Source organism: Tachypleus tridentatus, chromosome 1 (assembly GCF_004210375.1).
Source record: "Tachypleus tridentatus isolate NWPU-2018 chromosome 1, ASM421037v1, whole genome shotgun sequence".
Lineage (NCBI taxonomy): Eukaryota > Metazoa > Arthropoda > Merostomata > Xiphosura > Limulidae > Tachypleus > Tachypleus tridentatus.
The window spans coordinates 32,259,346-32,284,202 of record NC_134825.1 but is presented as its reverse complement, the minus strand read 5'-3'; the positions used below and the strand labels follow the sequence as shown (position 1 = coordinate 32,284,202).

At 34.1% G+C, this 24,857-nt stretch overlaps 1 long non-coding RNA gene across 1 annotated transcript in view; it reads left to right on the top strand.

Annotated features, from left to right (window-relative positions):
- Positions 1 to 24,296, top strand: part of LOC143246028 (uncharacterized) — a 33,728-nt gene extending 9,432 nt beyond the window's left edge. Inside the window, exon 2 of the long non-coding RNA XR_013025763.1 lies at positions 24,049 to 24,296. This is a non-coding gene — a long non-coding RNA (uncharacterized LOC143246028). The remainder of the gene's footprint in view (positions 1 to 24,048) is intronic.
- Positions 24,297 to 24,857: the final 561 nt, after the last annotated feature.

The window sequence follows — 24,857 nt, the reverse complement described above, 5'->3', positions numbered from 1 at the left end:
ACAATGGTAAAAGCAGACACAAGATCATTATGGAGATAACCTACAGAACACAGTGTGAATAGTGAATTATAGAGATAACCTACAGAACACAGTGTGAATAGTGAATTATAGAGATAACCTACAGAACACAGTGTGAATAGTGAATTATAGAGATAACCTACAGAACACAGTGTGAATAGTGAATTATAGAGATAACCTACAGAACACAGTGTGAATAGTGAATTATAGAGATAACCTACAGAACACAGTGTGAATAACGAATTACTTATTGATAAACTAACAATTTGGTTTCATAGTACACTTGTTATTTCTAAACCTTGGTTCGCAACAGTTACGTTTTTATGATTTATTAGCATGATCGCATGTAAGACATGCGCTAATCAGTGTTTAAAATATGTTTAATTAGTTATCAAATCGTCTTCGTTTATTTTTAGCAAAATTGGTTGATGTAGATATTTTTATCAATTACTTTCTTTGCAGTAAATAACTAAAATAATTTTAATATTGGTTTATAAATAGAACCCATTGTTCCAAATTTTAAGCTTTTTTATCTTATTAAATTTGTGTGATAGCAGTCGTCTTAGAGTCCATGGTTTTATTTGTGTAAACGTACAATGTTTAATTTTGCGATATCTAATTAAAGCAATTTCATTAACGACGAAATGACTAAAACAACAGACTTTTTATAGCGTGTATGTAAGTAGAGAAAACTTGATTTAGGTGATTAAAACAAAGCTCTTAGAAAGTTCGATAAGTAGGTGAGAGAGTCTATTTAAATAAACGTGGCAAAATTTGAAATAGATGAGGTTAATATTGTAGGCTTCAAATTTAGACTCTGGATGTCAAAATTTAGGTTTCATCTTAAGCGAAATATTTCTATTGCTGTTGTTTTAGAGTCACAATTAAAAAAAATGAGTTATATGATAGGGTGGGCTATAAGATGCAATACGTTACATTATTTCTTAATATGTTTGTACAATTAACTTCAGGGTTGTTGAAAGAAATGACGGGTGATAACAGCCAGTGTTAACGCATCATGTTAGTCATGTTGCTTTTTCTTTACCCAGTGTAAATGCGATATTCAAAAACTTTCAAAGAAATCTGATTAACATTTCCTTTACACCTGTCACACTAAGCACAATGAACAATGAAAGAAAAATACATCATTATTCAGCATAAAAGAGCTTACATACCCTAAATCCACAGAAAATAATGTAGAATGTGCATATAGATATATTGTTTGTTTTGGAATTTCGCACAAAGCTACTTGAGGGCTATCTGTGCTAGCCGTCCCTAATTTAGCAGTGATGACTAGAGGGAAGGCAGCTAGTCATCACCACCCACCGCCAACTCTTGGGCTACTCTTTTACCAACGAAAAGTGGGATTGACCGTCACATTATAACGCCTCCACGGCTGGGAGGGCGAGCATGTTTAGCGCGACGCGGGCGCGAACCCGCGACCCTCGGATTACGAGTCGCGCGCCTTACGCGCTTGGCCATGCCGGGCCTACATATAGATATATGAGAAATTTAAGTACCCATAAAGTTACAAGTAGACAACGCTGATTGTTAATAGCTTCATTGTTGTTCAATTTGTAAAACTCAACCACTTGGCCTAGCATAGCCAGGTGGTTAAGTGATCGAATCGTAATCTGAGATACTCGGGCTCGAATCTCTGTCACATCAAAAATGCTCGCCCTTTCATCTGTGGGGGCGTTAAATGTTACGATCAATCCCACTAGTTTACGGTGGGCGGTGATGACTAGCTGCCTTCTCTCTAGCTTTACACTGCTAAATTAAGGAGCTAGCGCAAATAGCCTTTGTGTAGCTTTGCGCAAAATTAAAAAAAAAAAATCGTGATTTTTGCGTACACTTGAAACCTAAAACCTTTCTCGTACAAGTTTAACTTATGGTATGCGTTTAATGTACTAAGTGGAAAATATGAAATATACGCAAAATAATAACATGGAAGTATAGATAATGACGTCAGTACAGAAAAAAAGAAAGAAATTCAACAACAGTTCAGTTGTTAAATATAAAGTAATAATTAAATTAATCACTGATTATCTACATATTAGGGATAGCCGTATCACAGGTCATAACATCGTGTGTTATTACAACCTCTTGTGAAGCTTTGGAGCTTACTTTGTCAGTTTCTGAAGAACAAGGTGAAATATGTATATCAGCAGTGACGTCAAGAGTTGTCAGACAGGTTGTGTTGAGTCCTGTGACTTGTTTCTGTGTTTTACACAGACTTGATTTTCGTTTGGTGTCGCTGATTACCTGTAGTCTCAACCTCTGAGAATCATTCATGCGTGAGATTTGAAAGCAAGAGAAAGGTGACGGAGGTGGCTCCTTCCACGGGGCGTGGGCCGATGACTTACACACCATGGTTCCTAGTAGAAGTCCTATAATCAGCAACATGAAGCCAGCGATAAGAAGTATTGGTCCAACAATTTTCAGCGGGTCGAGTAACTGTTCAATGTTTTCACCGTAAGATTTTACAAAATCTTCGCTGTAGGTAGAGCTCATCTTCGGTAAGTGTGATCCAGAGGCCATGAAAATCAAAAATGTTCCAGCAACCAGATTCATAGTCCCAAATAGTGCAAAACATATAACAAATGGTCCTGCTATTAGTAAGCCATCAAAGTATTTGTTTTTCTGCAGGATCTTAGAAGGTATTAAGGGAACTGAAGGTTGACGATCTTGATGCATCATAAACAGATAATTTCATGAAACGTTGGCCTGCATGGAGAAAAGTTAATTAGATGAAACAGCATAATTGAGCAGTTTTGATGAATAAGCTAAAGTATATTATTACATTTTTACGACTAATAACTCTTATATGAAATAACACAGAACGAAATATTTCTAGAAATCATATTAGGTGTATAAATTGCATAAACGCGATGGCTAAAATAAACAAAAACTACATTCCATTAAAAATCAGTTTTTCGTAATGCGTTTAAAGATCAAAATCAATACAGAAAATATTTTAATGACATCAAGTTTTTTGTTGTAAAACCATAAATATTTATATAAAATATTTAATTTTTGGATGTGATGAGAAACACGCTTCACAATATGTAATCTCAATATTTATTTTGCATGATTCATGTGTTCAAGAACAAACTTCTGGCAGAAAGAAAAGAAATGAGACTCATTTTAGATGCTATCAGTTTTTTTTTCGCTTCTAAAAATCGTGTTTCAAAGAAAAAATAGTTTGAAACATTACACTTTTAAAAATAATCTGATATTCCACAAACTTTTTCATAAAATATCAATTCTAATTGTTCGATAAAAGTATATTTGCAAATAAGTTACAAATTTAACTAATACATAAACTTTCAACTGGTGAATTTAAGATTATATAAATCTACGCATACAATAGAAATTTGCTTTAAAATAAACAATATCCACCAACAACGAAGAAACTGACCTAACAGTAATCCGTGTGATAACCAGACTCCAGCCATGGACCCTCAGATTCAGGGACTGTCATGCAAACTGCTAGGCAACATACGCAATAAAAACCTTACGAACAAACAAATATTTCAAAATGTTACATGAACCATTCTGCGAAAATGTTTTTTTTTACATAGTTGATTTGCTACTTTCTAATGTGGAGTAAGATGTTCAGTTGAAACTTTTAAATTTTTCAGATAAATTACACAAGGCAATTTTACGATGATAGTCGAGAAAGATGAAACAAGATATATTTTCCTACTACACTCTACTACGATATTACAGTAAACAGATAGCATATATATATATATATATAAACGAAATATATTATATGTTGTCCATTAACTCCTCGCTCAGTATTTGACTAATCTCCACCAAACTTGGCATAGTGGCTCGCACTGTTTCCAGAAGTAGCATGGACGGTCAACATTCTGTTTTTACATCTGTCATGCCGATAACTTTAAACATATAATACTTAGAGTAGATTTGAGAGTAACTTAGTAGAGATTTGATGAGTAATTCAGTGGAATCTGGAATGCGCGCGTCCCACTCTTGGTTTTGCTGGAGCATAAAAATCATAGTTGTTGGCAATATACCCCACTACGTGTGCTGGTTGTCAAGGAGATGCACTGACGCAACATTACGAAGTTTCGTCCGATTGGAACCCTGGGTACAATTCTATAAAAGCCCGTATGTCACAGCACATTTCAATTGTGAAAATGCCCAAGTTAAAGCACGCTTCTTCTGTTTAACAGGCTAACAAAACTAAAACCAGGAAAACAGACCAAAGAAAAACTCAAATATATACAAGCGAAATGGTGTCTTTGTCTATCCGTTAACTCTTCGCACATTGTTTGTTCAGTCTTCACCAAACTTGGCATGGTGACTCCTATCGTCCCCAGAAATAACATGGAGTGATCAAAATTCCCAGTGAGGAGGCCCTAATTTAATTCTGGAAAAAATTACCAAAACAGCATAATCTGACAGAGCGATCCAGGCTGACACGAGGAAGGTCATAAGTGGGTTTGACTCTCATTTAATATATATATATATATATATATATATCCGAAATTGTATTTTTGTCTGTCCGTTAACTTCTCGCACACTATATGTCCACCAAACTAGGAATAATGACTTCTACGGCTCTCATAAGAAACAAAAATGGGTCAAACTTTCCACCACTTTTTACATGAAAAAGACTCACGTTTGATTTTTGCCAAAAATCTTGCAAAATGTAACCTATTTCTGTACTTTACGGTAATATCGTAACACTATACTTGCTTTTCTGTAAAAGGGACAGAAAAATTTACAGTAAAAATATTAAAACTAGGTGAAACTTTATTGTAACAGAACAATTTTTAGGTTAATTTTGCTAATTATCAGATATGTTTCTTTCTCCATATGAGGCTCAACGTGCGGGTCACTTTAGTGTGTTTTATGTTTTCAGGCTTATGTTTAAAATATAATTATGATTAATGGTCATATCCATACATATTCTACACCTAGAATGTGGTATATAATGTACAATTCACCGGTAAATATGCCTTGGGAAAGATAAAGATTCAACACTTTATTGTGCAGTGTTTATCAACAAGAATACCTTAACTCTTCCTTAAATTTTAAGAATTACAGTTATTATTAAAATAAGGAACTATCTGGTGATTAAACTCATAACTGATAAGACGAACCACTCGAATTTTATCGACACGTATCAGTTCTCTGATAGTAACGTTTGTTTAAGAATTTAAAGCAGATCTAGCCTTTGATCACTGCGTGACGATAAATTACGGTATTTGTTTCGTTAATGAACTTTATAATGGAGTACTCAAAGCTCTGTTTCTGGGTGTATCTTGATACAATACAGATAATATATTACAGGAGAAATTGGACGAATTTGATTGCGAGAGAAAGGAGACGATTGTTTGGAAGAAAGAGAACGCTGTTTATCTGAATACACTAAACGGCATGTTCAGGTTATCTTTAGTTTAAGAGCACCCGGGCTTCCTTGCCGTATATGTCGGAACTGTTTGATCCGTTATGTAAGTTGGTGTTTGTGTTTGTTAATGATTAACAACGATGTGTTTGTAATCGGAGAGAAGATGCCCTGCATCAAGTTTGTCCACTCCTATATCATGCACAAGGTCAAGTGGCTTGTTTTTGTACGGAAACACCTAAACTCTGGACAGCACTCGTGCGGGAACAACAGATGGCGTATTGGTTGTCACATAAGTCTATTCTACTAAGTCAATTACTAATGAAGTTCATAGCGAGTCGAGCCTCTTCAAGAACCAATGTCCGAGGAAGAAGATGTATCGGATGGTGACGTGAATGTTCCTGAACAGTATAATGACTTTTGGCCTTACCTACGGCTGCTGGTGATATACGAAGTGACGACCGTTCTGCACCTCCTGCTAGCTTAAAGACTCCTGACTTACGACTTTCTACATGTTCACTAACTTCTGATTAACGACTGGAGGGACATACCTCTTCAAAAGACTTGATTAAAAATGGATATTAACTGTTATTGTAAACAATCAGTCGCCCACAAAAATGGGAAGGCATGAACAGTGGAAGTGAAAACCAAATCTATAACATTATTTCAAAGTTTATGTTCTTAATTGTAACGGTTTGGAATGGTTAAATACATTACGCTCACATTTTGATTAGTATTATTTTCAACTACTTTTTTTATGTTACTAATAAGTTTAGTTATCTTTTGCCACGTTTGTTACACTGTTCTTGTTATTCATCTAATTCTTTGGGCAAACAAAGAGCATTTTTTCATAAATATTTGTCTCAGTCTAAATCAATAGTTTTTCTAATAACAATGGATATATTATAATTCTTAAAGATACTATTTCTGATTGTACTTTTGTCTTGGTTAATATCTTTGTGCCTAGCAGCGATGATGACAGACGGCAATAGATATTGATATTCTTGTGGGTGATTTTAATTGTATATCTGTTTCTCTAGACAAATTTTCCGTTAGAGCTATTAGTGACCTAATTAATTAATTGTTAATTTTTCCCGTGTGGATTTTTTTTTGCAATTCACTTACTGTCAGTACGAATTAAGTCAGTTCCAAATACACACTTCTTATTTCCAGTTTCTTGTAACGTTATGTTTCTGATTTCAATCAGTTATGGTTACACCATAATGATCATGTTTTTCTTGGGGTACTTTCAGTTTCGCGTGGTCGTGGTTTTTGGCATCTTAATAATTAGTTTGTCAATACTACTTCCAGTTTAATGACTCCTGGTAGGAAGTGGTAGATATACAATACTGGTAATTGTAGCTGGCATGTCAAACGTAACCCCCTTAAGACTGTATGATGATTATCTCAGATTTTTGATAGCCGATGGGTGAGGAAGCGCTTTTTCCGTGGTTTTTTATTAGAACAGCGTATTGAATGGGAGTTACGGGTTTTGAGGAACTGTGCTTATCGCTCTCATTTACACTGTTGCATATCATATAATCCCAACATTAGAGAGAAAATAACCAACATTTGGAAAAACTTACATGACATTCCAATAAACACCAAATTTATTCAAAAACCACGTACAAAACTAAAGTCCATACAACGCAAAAACTACATTAAAAAGCACAACGCCAACATTATTAATAAAATATAATGTAACAACTTCCATGACTTTTAAATTGGGGAAACAAGCAGAAAAATGGAAACCAGATTCTAATAACAAAAAAAACAAAAAAACAATACCTTCACACGGTCTTGAACACTACAAATCAAATAAACGTAACATAACCGTAGAAAACACCCAGATACTAAGTTGGGAAACAAATACAAACAAACGCAAAATCAAATAATCCACACTTATACAACAACTAAAACCAAATTCAAACCAATATAATGAAACACCTTTACACTTACACTAATTAATAACCTAACATATTCTGCAACGCCCCCTACAATCCCGTACCCATTTATATTCTCGTCCCTAAAACATGTGTCCAGCAATGGTTAGTTGCAAGCCCTCTTTATTAACCTGAGGATGACCTAAGATGGTCGAAAAATTGCTCTGTACTTTATTTTGATAAAAGTTTTAATACCCTTATCAGCTAGCCATCTTTAGAATAAGTACCTAGGTGCATCTCCCTATAAGCCCGACATGGTCAGGTGGGTTAAGAAGTTCGACTCGTAATCCGAGGGTGGCGGGCTCGAATCCCCGTCGCACCAAACATGCTCGCCCTTTCAGTCACGGGGGCGTTATAATGTAACGGTCAATCCCACTATTCATTGGTAAAAGAGTAGCCCAAGAGTTGGCGGTGGGTGGTGATGACTAGCTGCCTTCCCTCTAGTCTTATACTGCTAAATTAGGAACGGCTAGCGTAAATAACCCTCGTGTAGCTTTGCGCGAAATTAAAAAAACAAACATAAATTTCAGTTCATCACTTTAATCCCCAATTTCTAATGTGACGCTGTTGATAGTTGAAGAGTAGTGTGCAAAAAGACATATTGTACTTAGACAAATGGAGAACAGATTAAAAAGAACGGTTGATACCAACAGGGCATCCTTTTATTTAAACATCCATTAGTTTTTGTTTTGTTATTTATTTCGTGGTCCATACGAAAATATAGTGGTCGTATTGTCCATAGATTTCTGTGCAACCAGACTGTTGAAATGGGTGATGGGAAACTGTCATTTTCATAAGCGAGATAGATTATGGAAAACATTCAAAGGGTAGTACATTGCTTCATTCATGAAATTTTTATAGCGGAGGCTTTCGAACTGAATAAATACTATATGGCTATTGCTGAAATGCACAGTCGTGAGGCAAAACATGAAAAGACTCAGTGGTGGGGAGAATAACAGCCTGGTGACACACAAAACTTGTTTTAATGCAACACACTCTATCCTGTATTTGAAATCACCTGTTCCTCTAAAAATACCAAAACAGCGAGTTATATAAGATGAATACTTCATTCAAAGCACATTAAATTGGCATACTTGTTTTTATTAATAAGTTGAAAACATAAGGAATGTTTGTTTTGTTGGAAGTTAATCAGTAAGCTACACAATAGGTTACCTGTGCTTTGCCTACCACAAGTATCAAAACCTATTTCTAGATGTTGTAAGTTCGCAGTACTGAGGAATAGTAGACAATTAATTTGAATGATTCGATATATTTACAAATGAATATTAAGTTTCACGCACGAATAGTTAGTAGAAATGGGATGTAGTGTTATAAAATGTTATAAAACATTGTGTTAGTCTATTAAGTTATCAATTCTGCATGCCGTTGATTTTTACCGTCTATCTTAAGTCAAAAAATATTTGATTATATGAAATCAAATGTGCGATTTTCAAAACGTTTGTTCATAATAAATCTGTTTGTTAATTTTCTTCTGCTTTGTTTTAAGGGAAAAAACAACAACATAGATATATGATGTCCGGTAGTCTGAGGGTTGCTGGTTCGAATTCCCGTCATACCAAACATGCTCGTCCTATCAGCCGCAGTGGTATTATAATATGACGGTTAATCCCACCATTCATTAGTAAAAGAGAAGCCTAAGAGTTGGCGTTGGGTGGTGATGACTAGCTGCCTTCCCTCTAGTCTTACAGTGTTAGATTAGGGACGGCTGACGCACATAGCCTTCGTGTAACTTTGCGCGAAATTCAAAACAAATCAAATCAAAACCCTCTAGTCTTACACTGCTAAATTAGGGATGGCTATCGTAGATAACCCTCTAGCTTTCTATGAAACAAAACAAACTAACAAAAACATGATATCTCATATAAATGAACAATAGCACTGATATCTCACATAGTAAAGAGATAATATATATAGACATGATCAAGTTCTACGGAACAGGAATTGCAGTAATCAACCTTGGCTCGAGACGATGATTGTATGTGCTGTTTTGTAGAGCTTTAAATAAACGTAGAATACGTGCTAAAATATTTTCAAGCGCCTTGAGAGAGTTTGCTCTGTAACATGATGTTCTAACTATTTAATTAATGTTTTCATTGTCAGAGACTAACTAAAATAACAGTAGAGTAAGAGTGTGGGGACCTGATCAAAATATTTGCACTACTTAGTATATACGATTATTTAAGTGTTAACTTTTTTTTCTAGTTCGTAACTAGTATTTGTTTATATATATTTATAAATTACAGCAAAACCTGTACAAGCCAGAAATATCAAAATTTTGCAGCATTATTTTAAGATTTCTCTTATAAAAGGCTCTCTATATGGCAGAACCTGCGTAACGTGGACGAAAAAATATCTTTTACCTAGGCCCGGCATGGCCAAGCGTGTTAAGGCGTTCGACTCGTAATCCAAGGGTCGCGGGTTCGAATCCCGGTCGCACCAAACATGCTCGCCCTTTCAGCTGTGGGGGCGTTATACAGTGAATCCCACTATTTGTTGGTAAAAGAGTAGTCCAAGAGTGGGTGGTGATGACTAGCTGCCTTTCCTCTCGTCTTACACTGCTAAATTAGGAAAGGCTAGCGCAGATAGCCCTCGAGTAGCTTTGCGCGAAATTCAAAAACCAAAAACAATCTTTCACCTAACCCATCTATAAAGAAGTAGGATTAGAACCTGAATGAGGCGAAAAAAATGTTTTTGATTAAATATTAATTTCTTATTTAATCAATCATTTGTTTAAATATTAAAATATCGTCGGACATTTTGTAACAGGAGGTATTGGTTTGTTTGTTTGTTTTTGAATTTCGCACAAAGCTACTCGAGGGTTATCTGTGCTAGCCGTCCCTAATTTAGTAGTGTAAGACGAGAGGGAAGGCAGCTAGTCATCACCACCCACCGCCAATTCTTGGACTACTCTTTTACCAACGAATATTGGGATTGACCATCACATTATAACGCTCCACGGCTGAAAGGGCGAGCATGTTTGGCGTGACCGGGATGCGAGAACCCGCGACCCTCAGATGACGAGTCGCACGCCTTAACACGCTTGGCCATGTCGGGCCAGGAAGTAATGGTTAAATATATTCTGTTCTTTTTTCTGCCGTCACTATTTTGCAGTTAAATTAGATTCATGATTTGTGGAAATATATTTGTCTTGTAAGTGCAAAATTGTACTCTTTAAATAATTACCACGAAAAAATAAATTCATATCTTCCCTAATTTTAAAATTTAGGGAAAATTTACCATGCGTAACAGGTAAAAGTGAAAATCCGCGCTGTTTCAAAAATTGAAAGAAGAATCAACTTCTTGTGGAATCGAAAGCGTATAATAAAGCGTGGATGACAAGTGTTATATTTGAAGAATTTGTTAACAAATTAAACAAAAGAATGGAACAAGCAAATAAGAATATTCTACTTTTCCTAAATAATGAAACTTCTCACCCGAAAGTTCAATTTTCAAATATTCGTTTAGTCTTTCTACCTCCATGCACAACATCACTTCTACGTAAAATTGAAATACAGAAAATTGATGCTTCAGCATATTATTGAAAACATGGACGACTGTAAGAGAACATCTGAAATGACCATGAAAATTGACGTGTTAGATGCAATTGTATTTTTAAGTCATTCATTCAAATGCGTAAACGATGAATGTGTAATAAAGTGCTTTCGAAACAGTGGATTTATTTTTGATAATGGCAGAGATTGTGGAGAAGTTGTTTGTTATAATGATTCTAGTGAAATCCAAACTGATTTAGAAGATTGATGCAGGTGATTCTGTGAACGCGGAAAGTTTTGTGAACGTTGACAAGAATGTTTTAACAGAAACTGATAAAATTGATTTAAAATCTATAATAGAATCGCAAGATGGTAACAGTGTGAGAGATTCAGAAGATGAACAAAATGGAAAAAATACTGAGGAAATAGAAATTCCTACTTCATCGCAAGTGTTAAATTATATTAACTCTATCAAATTGTATGCAAAAATGAAGGGGGAAAATGAACTTCATGAAAGAGCCGTAGAATTGGCGTTTTCTTTTAACCGCATGAGAAAGCCCAATAAAAAACGAAACATGTGAAATTGGATACTTTATTCAAATACATTTGATTAAGATTTTGTGTACTTTTGTATATTCTTGTTCTTATTCTAATAAATATAACATAAACAGTATAATAACTTTATTCACAAACGTCTAACTTCCCTTGAGTCAGGCAAGAATAACATTCCACTCAAGAATTTTATATAATTAAGGAAATGTCTAAGCCGGAAAACCTGCTTAAGCCGGAAATTTTGCTCGGTTCTGTGCGATACCGCCCTGGACAGGTTTTATTGCAGTTACAAATGAATAAGCATACACATATAGGCTTAGGTTATCGAACCATGGCAATTATCCGAAAGAGCTTAAATGGTTTGGTTTGAATTTCGCGCAAAGCTGCTCGAGGGATATCTGCGCTAGCCGTCCCTAATTTTGCAGCGTAAGACTAGAGGGAAGGCGACTATCATCACCACCCACCGCCAACTCTTGGGCTACTTTTTACCAACAGTGGGAATGACAGTCACATTATAACGCTCCCAAGGCTGAATGGGCGAACTTGTTTGTTGTGAAGGGATTCGAACCCGCGACACTTGGATTACGAGTCTAGTGCCTTAACCATCTGGCCATGCCGGGCCCAGCATAAATGAACTAAACGTATAAAATTGAACATAATTACAATAAAAAAATCGAAATAACATTTTTTAAAAATGTTAGCATTGTAAGAACTTATCTTAGTAAGCCAACAATGAGTTCAAACCAAATTTTCTTGTAAAGTATATAGCTTTTGCGAAATATGTTATCATTTTAGTGTAAACAAATAAAACTATAGTAATTCTAATGTAAGCATGAATGTGTGTAATATTTTAAAATACAAATCTGAAGTAATAGTGCTATATTCAGTTTAAAAAAGAACTGAGAGATTTTGGGAAAGTATTTTATTGGACGAATTATAATAACAGTTTATTTTAGTATATTAGGTTTCTTAACTGTTTAAGTAATTAAAGAACATGTATTCAGATGTTTAGCCATTAAAAATATAGGCGTATTTTTGTTTAAACCACCGTGTTTGAGTGATCTTTTGGAAAAAGCGTCAATGGTTAACCGGTTACAATCTTATCATCCCCTGAGAAGCGATTGAACTTTAAGAACCGTAGAATACATCTTGACCAAATTACAGTATCCTCATAACTGGTTTAAAGTATCTGATAATACACGATTGTTTCCTACTTCGTAGGTCCTCGATCTGATACTGCAATAAATTATATTATACCAGCTGACTACAATGAACATAAATATTTAATTAGAAGGTTAAACCAAATGAATGAGTTATTTCCTAAGCCTTACAAATAATCTATGTGTATTTATGATTGGTTCACCAGAAAGGTTAACATAAAAGTGAACGACGGAGCCGCTACAACGCTCATCTTCTACTATCAGTATTACTCAGATTTGATAACAAGTGTATTGTAAAAAGCTCATTATAGCTTCGTATACTGGTAACATGCAGAATGATTGTACTCTAATAATGCACTGTAACGAGTTTACCGTTATATAGGTAGTTGTTATAACATTTATTAATCGGAAAATTCAGATATTTGACCAGGAATTTTACTGATTTCGAACATTACAAACCATTTAACTTCAGTGCATTCACATCGAGCCTTAGTATCTTTAAAAAAATTATATAACCTTAGCAGTGGATAACTTGGTGTGTAACCAACGAAGAATGAAGAACCCAGGTATAACTTGCTCTCTGTTAAGTTAATCGTTTCTACATCAACTCAAAATTAATTCGCTCATCGTGAACCCTCGATAAGACATCAAAGAAGTTACGGACCAGATATGAGACTCAATATTGTTTGTAAGTTTTTAAAACCTTTGTACATAGATCATTATTTGTAACAACCATTATTGTAAGTTGTGTCCTTGTTTCTATATTAAAATGTTTGTGTATTAAAAAGTTGTGCGTATCATTTTTGTTAAAATGTACTATAAATTGTATACATATCGACATTTATTTCAATTCTAAGTCTAAATTATCAGTCAACTCAATTTCAGGTTTTTCGAAATTATAATACGTTACATAATAATTGGAGGCTCCTCCGGGATAAATTGTGATACGTCAGGTGATACATTTGATGTATCTTGAAGGAAACATTCACACGACTTCAAGCATTATAATATCAATTAACGTAAGTGGAAGCCAAATTCCTGCTCAGGCAATGCAAATTGATGTCGGTGCTGGTCTGTATGCACTAAGTTATGGAACTTTAATTTGTGGAACACCAAAACAGTTTAAAGATCAAGAAATTAACATCGGTTAAGAGGAATATTCAGAAGTCTACAGCCTCTTCGTCTTAGAACTGAAACCAAATCTGTAAATTCTCACTTAAACTTAGTGAAATGGAAAAATTTACAAAGTGATACACGTTTTGTTAAGGAATTATTCCACATTACAAATGTTCTTGCCTTGGCAGAATTTCAGTGCACAATAGAAATTGGTCAATTGAGAAAATCTTAAACCGATATCTAAAATATACGAACACTATAGAAATGTATTCGATATTCTTAGAAGATATACGTGCACAGGAAGAACCCTTAAGTAGGTTTGCTAGTGATCAATTCCTCAAGTAGCTCAACAAATCTTTATCATTAATTTGGATTTGGATAATTAACCAAGTACTCGCTGGGTCTGTGTTTAATTTGATTGACATAGAAAAAAGCGAATATTTTGATCCATATGAACTACCTCCCTAGAATATTCATCAGGAGGACCTGTTGAATGCAAATTTGCAATAGACAGGATGCTGCATATATTATATTCGTCTGTGTGTGATAATATCGTATTTATTATGTTTGCTATTGTTGCTGATATGTGTCGTGTGTTGAAATGAAAACATTTAATTGAATTTAGATTTCATAACGAAAGTACTTTGTTCATAATTTTATTTTAAAATACTTTAATGTGAAAACATCCTTAATTGTGACGTCTTTTTTGCAGACGATTGAACAGATATTTATTGTAAGAAGTAATAATATAAATAATAAACATCATTTGACCTTTTTATTGAGTGTAAGAACAAGTTACAGATATCATTCAATTTTACACTCTTACATAATATATGACAACTCTTGGATAAAGCCTTTTCTTTCTACAGGACCAGGCATGGCCAGGTGGTTCAGGCACTCGACTCGTAATATGAGGGTCGCGGGTTCGAATCCCCATCAAACCAAACCCTTACCCTTTCAGTCGTGGGAGCGTTATAATGTAACGTTCAGTCTCACTATTCGTTGGTAAAAGAGTAGTCCAAGAGTTGTGTGGGGGGGGGCGTGATGACTAGCAGTCTTACACTGATAAATTATGGGCAGCTAGAGCAGATAGCCCTGGTGTAGCTTTGCTCGAGATTCAAAACAAACTAATGTAGGTTGATTCTTCATAACTTCCATGCAAGGAACAGCAGTGGGCTAGTTATGAGATTGAGTGGTAGGAGAAGAGCCTTACGCGAGATTCAAAAAGAACAAATAGTTTGTGTGATAATACATAACCTCATGATCGTATAATTTTCTTAAATAGCCCTGTAGATATTTTTAGTAAGAATAAGAGGGAATTCTCAACAACAGCATCTATTGAAACTCTTAAGCAAAATTAGAGTACATATACTACAAGACTTTTTTATTTTTATCAGTTACATTTTTGTTCGCCAATACCAAGATGTGGGCACTCGTATACTATATTCCATGTTACTTCCCCTCAGAATCTTTACTAGCCTATCCTCAAACTGAAATTATTTTAAACAGAATTAGAATAAATTAATCTATGAGATACTGAGCATGTTAAAATACATCCAAACAGAAGTTTGATTCCTGAGTCCAAAATTGAAATTAGATGTCAAATCAGTCATGAGATGACGGAGCTATAAAATAAAACTTAGTGTTCAAAAACATACAGAGCCATTCTGTGAGTCACTAAGCCGCAGCTAAAAATATTGCTTTAGTTATTTTTAATCTATGAATTTCTATACATTTTTATTTTTAAAAATAAGTTAAAATTAATGTAACTGACATAGTATCAATATCTAGAGTTTTCTCCGAAGTTTAGCAAAGAATGAGTGGAACCGTATAAAAAAGAAAATTAGGTTAGAGTAAGTTGACGATCTTTTTAGTCAATTAACATTATTTAATTAGATTATCTGTTTTATCAGTCTATTTAGTTCAATGATTTTAGTAGTTTCACGAAGAAATAAAGAGAAATTAGCAAGATTATGAATTTTTTTCAAACGTAGCTTAAGTGCCATGTTAGGCCTACCGATGAACGTTTGTTACATTTAACATATTTAAGCTTAAACAATAAAATGTTTTTTTTCATCATTAGATGAACCAGATTTTCCATTATTCGTTTTCTTGAATGCCCCCCTCAGAAAAAAAACCAATGACAAACAACATTGATCTCAATCTGATTATTTGGGTGAAAATAAAATCCAAATTCAATATAAAGGCGACGACAACACTCGAAGTTAGATGGAAAATTGTATTGAAACATTATAAAAAAACAGGAAGAAGGCTAGAAAGAAAGAGTCTGAGTATAGAATAAAAACAGAAGAAGGAATTAGAAGCTCATGACAAGCGATCACTTTGATCGATGATAAAATCGGAAAACAACATAGGAAGTTTATAGATTACGATAAAGAAGATGAGAAAAGATGAAAAAGGATGTCAGTAAAGTCCAAAAGAATGATAAAAACGTAGTCAGTAAAAGTACAGGAAGTGTATAGCATATCGTTCAATGCCAAGATAAGATGTCTAGGGATTGAAATGGCTATATATATACATATATACGAGGTCTGTTAAAAAAATCCGCGGACTGACGTCATAAAACAAAATGTACTTTATTTAGAAGGTACAGGTCTGGGACCTCTTCAAAGTACTCTCCTCCCCAATGCACACACTTATCCCAACGGTGTTTCCACTTGTTGAAACAGTCCTGGTACGCTTCTTTTGTAATGTCCTCCAGCTCCTTCGTTGCATTTGCCTTAATCTCGAGAATCGTCTCAAATCTTCTTCCTTTCAAGGGTCTTTTGAGTTTGGGGAACAAGAAAATATCGCAAGGAGCAAGGTCAGGTGAGTAGGGAGGTGGGGAAGAACAGTGATCGAGTGTTTGGCCAAAAACCCACGAGTTCTGAGGGCTGAATTTCGCAGCAACACGGTGCATCTTCAATTTTTCGGTCAAAATCTCGTAACAAGATCCAACTGATATCCCAAACTCTTCAGCAAGCTTCCTGACAGTCAGACGTCGATTTGCCCGCACCAGAGTGTTGATTTTGTCGACGTGTGGGTCGTCAGTTGACGTGGAAGGACGTCCAGGACGCTCATCATCTTCAATGGACTGTCGACCATCCTTAAAACGTTTATGCCACTTGAAACATGCCGTACGCTTCATAGCAACATCACCGTAAGCTGTGTTAAGCATAGCAAAAGTTTCAGTCGCAGATTTTTCAAGTTTAACACAAAATTTCACAGCAAGTCGTTGCTTCTTCAGGTCATTCATTCTGAAATCTGCCAAACGAAAAAATCGCACTTCACTTAAAACCGCGTAGCTAATACACAAATGAAGATATCTGCAATCGGGAAATAGCGTCGTAATCAGCTGATCTGTGCAAACCTAGTGACACCAAGCGATTCCCCTGGAACCAACTGGAGCCGCGCAATTCAAACAGTCCCCGTATTTTTTGAACATTTTTTGTAATTCCGCAAAATTGAAAGCAACAAATATTTTTATCTCTTACGTCTTTTAGTTCCTATGTTATGTTGTACATTCTTTTAATTCACAACATGCTCACGTTTTAATGATGTCACTAAAGTACAAATTACAGCGTTAAACGCCCCTTTTGTGACGCCATTTCAATGTCTACTGACTTACTGACAGACTGTATAGTTTATATACTGTTTAGTGATGCGAATGGGTAAAACAAATTATCCCTTGAAGGCGTTTCTGCTCTCTTACGGAGATATTGTCGGTTTTCTCATGATACAGCATCACATAAACAACCAACAAATCACAATTCACTTGAACAGATGTAATATAACAGATGACCTGGTGATTTTTAAACGGTTGATTTGATGTTTTAAGTACTGTAAGCTTACTCAACTTGTGGGGAAAGGGATTGAACTTTTACTTATTTTCAGAAGTTACTAAATAATTTGTTTTCTTCCTCGATGTTAGTAAAGCTACAAGGGTTATATGTATTAGCCGTCCTTAATTTTGATTTATTAGAATAGAAGAAAGGCAGCTAGTTAAAAACGTCTACCATCAACTCTTGAGTTAATCTTATTGAATCGTAGGAATTGATCATCATTCTTATAGCGCAGCCATAAACACCAGTACGAAACAAGAGTTTATGGCAACCAGAGACGTCATTCTTAATCTAACACGTTAATCAGAGTCACATTTGACTGAGTAAAACAAATATTGTTGATTCTTACTCTCGAGAAGCTTTCACAAATTTAGAGAACAGTTGGGACTTACGCAATACACATCCACCAATATACGTAACATGCATCAAACTGAAACAAACGTAGGTATTGAAAATAAACGTATAACGGTAAATACGTTACAGCTATACTTGTCATAAAACATTCCTGGCTCGGCATGGCCAGGTGGGTTAAAGTGTTCGACATGTAATCTGACGGTTGCGGGTTCGAATCCTTGTCGCACCAAACATGCTCGTTCTTTCAGTCGCGGAGGCGTTATAATGTGACGATCAATCCCACTATCCATTGGTAAAAGAGTAGCCCGAGAGTTGGCGGTGGGTGGTGATGACTAGCTGCCTTCCCTCTAGTCTTACACTGCTAAATTAGGGACGGCTAGCGCAGATAGCCCTCGAGTAACTTTGCGCGAAATTCTCAAACAAACAAACATAAAACATTAGTGTTAGGATCATTACATTTTTAAACATTACATTATTTATCTTGCTCCTTAGAGCTTTTCAATAATTATAATAATAGTATTCTAACTAAACTATATTTATCATATCCATTGCCAACGACGAGTTTCACCCAGTCCAGAGTTCTTCAGGCTGGTTGAATTACAACAAACACAGCATTAATCGGAACACTATTTTTATGAGCCATTTTAGCAATAATAAATGTCATGGTGTGTATGCCTTTTACGATATGGCGAAAAACGATTACAATTATATTTGTCATAAGACAACAGTATTAAGCATATTACATTTTTATATACTAAATTCTATATCTGATTCATTATATATTTTTTTCAGAATTTAAAGAACATATAATAATATTATTTCAATTGTACTAAAAAATTCCATACTTGTCTTACATCTGTGTTTGAGACCGGCAAAGAGAATCATTGTACCACACGATACGTAAATTGGTCGAAACAAAGCTAAGTAATTGACCAAAACCCCTAAAATTATAGGTTTATTTAACATACTGACCCTAATAAAATGACCAAAAGTGGACATATCTTATGTTTTTTTTTGTAACTATATACGGTACCTATGAATAAGTATTTTTGAACCAAATTCTATGTAGGTTAGTCGAAATACGATGGAACAACTGCGAAAAATAGTTAAAATTATTTATTTTATAGTATCTTTGAAAGTCCACCATTTTTGCTTTCTTAATGTTTTGGATTTGTAAAACAGTATCTTTGTACCAAATCTTGTGTAAATTGTTCGAAATACGACCGAATAATTGACCTAAAATTTCAAAATTGTACTTTTTTGTTAGTATTTACTCCCCTCAAAAGACTTAAAATGGAGAAATTCAACTTTTTTATGTCAGTGTTTCTGACGCACAAAAATCATGTTTGTCCCAGTTTTCATTTTGATTGTTGTAAATATGACCGCGCAGGATCCCAAAATATACGTTTTTGAAGTGTTTGATTTTTCACCCTATAAAATCGTTTAAAAACCTTCAATAAAAAAACGAAAATGTTTCTAGGCATGTTGAATTTGAGTAAATCTCCATTAAGTTTCAATTCAATCATACGAGATATGAAAAAATAGCGATCGATTTAAAGGTGTATGGAAGCAAATAAAAAAAATAAGTCGAGGAAACGTATTCTAAAGAGGGATGATATGGGTAACAACGTTTCGATACAAGTCGTCTTGATAATATATTTTTAGTTCAAGTGAGTTTCTCGTCATCACGAAGTCGAAGAAACATTACAAGAACAATATGTCTCTCTGCGAAGACATAATAAGAAAGAGAAGAAACGCAACAATGAGAACAATAATTAGAAAACATTCACCAATATTGTGAGAAATGGTAAACAATTTATACCTAGCAATAAACGTGTATAAGTACCTAATAACAGCGAAATTATCCACTATATGTATTGTGTAATAAATCAAAAAACTGTTAATTTATATGATATTATCCACACTCAGTAATACCGCATTAGATCCTTTTAACGTTTTGGCAATATATATTATTTATAAATAACAAAGTAATATCTTAGGTTCTTCTGGAAGTATTAAAATAATGTCCCGTTTTTATTTCTTGCACATTTACTAGTAAATGACTCACTTTTTTTTTACCTGTTAGTAAAGTTTTTGAATGAAGAATTATCATATTTTGAAGAAACATGTGCTAATAAATTTCATTATAGTTTCTAAGTTTTCTATTTATCTACAATTATGTTTATCCCCCTATTAGAACGGTAATAAATTAGTGGCTTATAACACTAAAAATTAGGTTTCGATAGCCCTGGTAAGCATTGCACAGATAGTCCATTGCGAGAGCTTGTGCTTAACTAAAGACAAACAAATTACGACTGTGTTTATCCGACATAATAAATATTAAACGTACTAGATTATTTTTTTATAATTTAAGTTTATAAACGTTTATAAAGTACCTTGATCCTGATTAAATTATCAGGAAAGGTTAGAACAATAAAATAATAATGAGAAACACACAGGAATAGAAATGATTCAAAAAAGTCGTCTAAAATGATACATCCACAGCTTAGGAGACTTACATTTTTATAACATACGCATACAATAAAAAATATTGATGTATACTTCGCAGCAACATGTGGTGATTAGAGTTATAACTCCCTTAGCGACTATTTGATCACACTGTATAAAGATGCTAAAGCCTAGCACAAAGCAGTTCTAAAAATCGAGTAGTTAATGTGTTAAGTGATTAATGACTATGGAAAATCCAATACTTGCTTAACGACAAACCTCATAGATTACTGAACATAGAGTAAATAAAGAACATTTATCTGTAGTTTCGTACATTTTCTATGTGTGCACCACATAAGATTACGTTCGTGAGTTAACTTGAGCTAATTGATTAAAGCACAACAATAGTTAATTCTCAAGTAGTTCTTGAAATTGGAATAATAACAATTTTAAACACTAGCTCTGATAAAATTCAAGACAATGTTGAAAACTAAGTTGTTAATCTGACTCCAGTTTTTAATTATTTTATTGAAAAATTATTATCAAATTTTGATCACCAAAACTTTCTTTTATTAAATTAAATTATGATATTATTTGTTGGGTTTCAAATTACAGCAAGCTTTTATATATAAATACATGTCGTTCTATATTGAACCAAGGAATGTCTTTATCTAACGAAGCGAAATATTCTAAATTGACGTCATATGAGCTACTATATAGCCCGCTTTTGTCAAAATGAATTTAAGATCTAGTTTATGTCACTTAATAATAAATATTTGATTTGTGTAGGTCATATTGTGTCTATGTACACTCAGAGTACTAAGATATTAGGCTTAAATTATCAAAGTTCTTTTCATACGAAATGAAGAAGTGAAAATGTGTAGTTCAAAAAATAATACTCACGGATTTGCACCATCGATTCCACTGTCTTTCAAAAAATGGTTCAAATGTTCAATGGACTAAGTAAAAGCACTATTGGTTTACATTATTATATATATTTTTAGTACATATGCATCATTCAAGCTTTGTAATACAAGACACAATATCGAATAGAGATAAGTATCATATTCAGTGCTATTCATAACAGAAATAACAACGAACAATGTAGTTTTCCTGGATTCTACGTACAATAAATCTGAAATAAAATTATTTCTAATAGCTGTCTTGACTATTAGAGAATAAATCCAGCATTAACAGTTTCCAGAAACTTTTATTTCTCATGATTTAGCTCTAGCTATTCCCAATCATTATTACGAATAGAGCTGGGAATAAAAAGCAATTAAAAATTCGTAATAATTTTATAACTGCTAATCTAGTTGTGGCATAAACTATCATAATCCATTATTTGCATTTTAGGGATTGAAGCTCCTTGAAGACTATTTTCGCTAACCGTCCCTTATTTAGTAATGATACGAGTAGATTAGAGGGAAGACATCTACTCAGCATCACCCACCGCTAACTTTTGGGCTATTTCTAAAATATTAGTTGTTGTGAGGGAACAACACCAATAACTAAAACAAACAGAAAAGTTTATTTATATGTTCCTCAAGGCTCACTTTAGGTCTATATAATTCGGCTATACATCTTTGCTAACAGACACTTGATAAAGGTATGCAATTGATATGTAGCAACTAAAAATCCAAAATTCGTTAGTAGAAAAAAATCGTATCCTGTTTTAATAAATCCAAATAGTTCCAGTTTGTATGTTTCAAATGAAAGCTCTGTTCACAACGAGAAGTTGAATCCCAGATTTAATATTGTAAGTCCTCAATCTTATCACTTGGAACAATAACTCCAACCACCACTATATTTTTAAAATGAGAAAACGATAATGTACTGTTAGCTGTACACAAAATATTTCACTTTTTAATTTCAGTACTTACACTATTAATATAAGTTGAAGTGCATTAATTTGTATTGAAAGCCGTATTAGAAACCTCATTTGGTTTATTGCTTCAAATTAAGACAAATTCACCAATATTTTTAAGATTCATATGTCGTACAATAACATTTAAAACATATTTTAATTTTACTGATAAAACAAAGCTAAATATTGTTTATGCACATTACTTAGGTGCTTTAGTTATTGTTGTAGTTCTCTGTTCATTTACAATACACCAAATTTTCTAATTTATATCTGGAACCATGGTTGCTTTAACTATTATCTCTATGGAGGAAGAAAGAAAACCTTTTCGTTTCAAATATTTCTTCACATGTCACTTGCACCAAGGCGCAACACAAACAAATTAAATTCTCCAGATGTTTTGAAGGTAATCTTGAAAACATGATGAAAATGTTCTTTCAGTTCAGAGTCGGTGTTGTTATTTTCACTTCTCAATAACCATTGCCTTTCCAGTAAAATTGTTTTGTAGTGGACGTACTGTTGACAATTAATCATTTCACTTAATGATGTGGCCCGGCATTGCTAGGTGGGTTAAGGCGTTCGACTCGCAATCTGAGGGTCGTGGGTTCGAAATCGGTCGCACCAAACATGCTCTCCCTTTCAGCCGTGAGAGCTCTATAATGTCAATCCTATTATTCGTTGGTAAAAAAGCAGCCCAAGAGTTGGCGGTGGGTGGTGATGACTAGCTGCCTTACCTCTAGCCTTACACTGCTAAATTAGGGACGGCTAGCACAGATAGCTCTCGAGAGCTTTGTGCGAGATATAAAAAACAACAACAAAACACTTAATGATACATAAACCGTTTTATTTTCTACACTTCAGGTTTTGTAAGTTAACTTCATTAGTTCTCACTGATAGGTCTAGCTTCATAGTAAAGGCCATAAGTAATGATCTCACTTATTAATTTTCTGCCATGTCGTTTGCTTCGTTAAAACACAAACTTAATTTTCATAAAGTTGAAACAACAGACGATTGAATAACACACTCGCTAACCCAGTAAACTATTTTAACATAACAACTTATTTTTATAATTCTCACATGATATTATAAACTTTGAAAAAAATTCCAGACGGTTAGATTTGCGTTTATCACGAACATCAAAACTTCCTCTAATTAATATTAATTACGTTTTCCAAGCGTTGTGTTATTTGTTTGGCCGTCAATCTAATGTTGGCTTCATATACCTAAAGAAATTGTCTTTTTAAGACACACTATTGTAACCCGTCATTGATGCAATTGTTTGTTCGTTTTTCAATTTCTACTCTAGCCGTCCCTAATTTACTAGTATAAGACTAGAGGGAAGGCAACTAGCCATTACCATCCACCATCAATTGTTGGGCTACTCTTTTACCAACGAATAGTGGGATCGACCGTACCTTTGTAACGCCCCACGGCTGAAAGAGCGAGCATGTTTGGCGCGACAGGAATGCGAACCCGCGACCCTCAGATTACGAATCGCACGCTTTAACACGCTTGGCCATGCCGGGCACTGTGTATTTAACTTTGGAAATGTAAGCAACATATAGATTATGTAAATGGAGCACTCAAGCTAGCTATACAAAACAAAAGGCCTAAGGGTAATTGATGCGACAATATAGAATAATTTAAAGTTTGTGAAGTGAGAGCAGTGCAGAGTACACGTCATTAATTATATAATCCTCACTGAGAGGATTGAAACTAACGACTTAAAATTAAACACATTAGAGAGTTGAAAATACAATTATAATAGAAAGCTTGTCTTCACTAAACAATATTGATATTATAGCTTTCCACGTCTGTCAAGGGAACACGCATAATCACAGTTTTTTTCATTCAATTAGGGGCAACCTCTGTTCCAGGGGAATCCAATACCGTAAGTAAAGATTTGAATAGGAAGAAAACCGAAGGACTGCAACTGAGAATACTTGTACAACCAGAAAACACAAGCAGGAAACTTTACCCCAAGCCATTCTGTGGAAAGTTTAGTGAATATATATTTTTAAGATTCTTATCAGAATTATCTCTGATGCTTCCTGCTATCTTATATCTATTTATTCTCTAGTATATAATAAAATATTCTACTGAATGATCGGTGTTTAAAGTCTTCTAGGAGATTAAGCACTGATTCTCAATCTCTAGAATTCTGCTGTTTAAAATAACATTTATAAATATTATATACCTATACAGATGTTGTATATTATAGTATTACTTGTTAATTAGTGTATTTATAACAAATAACCTATGAAAATATCCAGTTAAAGTTTATATCAAAATTTTAAATATATTCATGTTTTATCAAACTGCCATTGATGGATCTGTTAGCGATAAGCTCACAGACTTACAGAGATAAAATCCACGGTTCGATTGCCTGGAAGTAAATAGCCATCTGTAGTTCTGCGTTAAAATCAAACGAAATACGTTTTCATGTTGCATTTTATAAAGTATGCTAACACGGGCCAAAGAAATGTATGCATGCGAAATAGAAAAAAAAAGGTAGTATTTCATATTATTTTCACTGATACCAGCTAGTTATTTACAGAAGCTACATATAACTCTGTTATTTTAATCATTCTTTAATACTACCATGCATGGTAATCAGTTGAAAACATTAAACTTTTGACTTGTTTTAATCGGTGCCTCAGGTGACCAT